Below are 2,050 nucleotides of genomic sequence, written 5' to 3' on the forward strand. Positions count from 1 at the left end.
AACCCCATAAGTCCGACATAGCCCATATGTTCAACACCAATCTACAAAGTCCTCCTCAAACTCACAAATCATACACAATCATGCCAAATGCAGGAGGCTCACAGGCCAGTGGGTAGAAAGTCTTTGAATCCAGTGGCAGTGTAAGCAAGCACTGGCAAGGGTCTCCATGCAGCTTCTCCACACCCAGGGCTGCATCAGGGCAAGTCCATGTGGCTTCTTCGCAGGGATGTCTCACAGGAAGCGAGCCTTACCGGTTGAGGCAGAGAACTAGCTAAGGCAGCTACTGGTTCAACCATCAGAGAGCAAGAGACAAGAGAACTAGAAGGGCAAGACGCACAGAGCCATTTATCTCTCTGCCCTTCTATTAATCCCACTTGTGTTTATTGGCCAGGTTGGCACAATAAACCTTAACTAGCACAGTAATCAAATAGGTAAGAATCATTCATTTTATTGAGTCTGGATCCTAGTGTACACATCATTTTAGTAGCCTATGTGATAAATTGGGAAAGATATTTAATGTGTTTTAGGCAGACCCAAATATGATGGTTTAATTGCAGGAAGCACTTGTGGGATTGAGCTGTGAGTCGGCCTACCTACTTTATTTACAGACCATTTTTTTTGAAAGAATGAGTAGCAGAAAGATGATGATTATTTAAACACAGTCTTTTGGCAGACATGTTCTCAAACTGCCTGCTACTTCAAATAAATAACTGGCAGCGTTCATTGTCATGACAAAATGTAAATTACTATGTAGAAATTAGGATTTTGGAGCAAACTTTCCTGTCACCAGCTTCTCTTCAGTTGAAATAGATGGTGACATTAATGTGTAAACTTTTTGAATAATGTCATATGCCAACATTTAGAAGGAATGCGTATTGCATTACTTGGTGAGCCAACATCTTTTAAGTGATGTTACTAAAAATCCATAATAAGTGAAAAGGGTCCAATTGATTTTAATGCAATAGTATATAAAAATTATTGGAATAACTACCATTTATCAAGTTTGGGTATACTCAGTTACCTGGAATGATATTAAATTTTCTTCACTCAAATACATACCCTGAAGTCATCTCAGAACTAGCCTGCCTGCATAAGCATTATGCTATTTTTTAACACTCGTCTAAATTTAGGGATCACATTTACAGGAGGTACTTGAAAGATTAGGTAGAGACTTTGTGGGGTAATGAGTTTGTTAATGAGAGAGGGGCGAATGGTTGTACAGCTGCAAGAATGTAATCAATATCACTAAATTGTAAATGTAGAAACTATGCTTTACATTGTATGCTGTGGCAGTTACATAATCTCGTGTCAATATGAGGGTGTTAGGAGTGAAGGGGTGGAGTCTAGCCTGTGAATCAGGTCACAGCCTGATGATGCCTCCTTGTGGGTACGGTCTTCTCATGAGGATTTTGTGAACTTCCTCTCTCTCTTTGCCTTCATTTTCCTGCTGAAAAGCCACAAGACAGAGACCTGCAGACACAGCCCTGTAATGCTTCCACTGCCACTAGATCCACAAGACTTTTCACCCACCAGCCTGTGATCTTCCTGCATTCGGCATCATTGGGAGTGGCAATGTGAGTCTGAAGAGGAATTTATGGACTATTATCGGACATATGGGCTAATATCAGACTTATGGACTTGATCTAGACTAGGTAGAATGTTTTCTCAATGTACAATTGCTCTTTGATATAAAGCTCTGGCACATTGATGACTATCTCTGCATTTGGTGCTCTAGTCAACCCACTCTAACACGTATGCTTTCAACAAAATAAACTTAAAATATCTTTCCTTTTCCCAAAAAAGGGAAGAAAAGTTCAGCAATGGCAACAGAGTTTGTAGAAATATCCTATGCCCTATTTAAGGTAACTATTTAAAAGAGAAAAATCACCTTCATTGGTGAGCTCTAGTTTTTAAATAATACTGCAAGCCCCTTAGGAGACGTTCATCCCATCATTATTGAACTCAAGGGAATTTATACATATTTTGAAGAAACAGTACTTACTAGCACTTGTTTTACATAGGCCTTCTTCTCATATTGGAAAAGGTTGTG

This window comes from Echinops telfairi, unplaced genomic scaffold, assembly GCF_000313985.2.
Source record: "Echinops telfairi isolate 266 unplaced genomic scaffold, ASM31398v2 ScPeMD7_5927;HRSCAF=6808, whole genome shotgun sequence".
NCBI classification, from domain to species: Eukaryota; Metazoa; Chordata; class Mammalia; order Afrosoricida; family Tenrecidae; genus Echinops; species Echinops telfairi.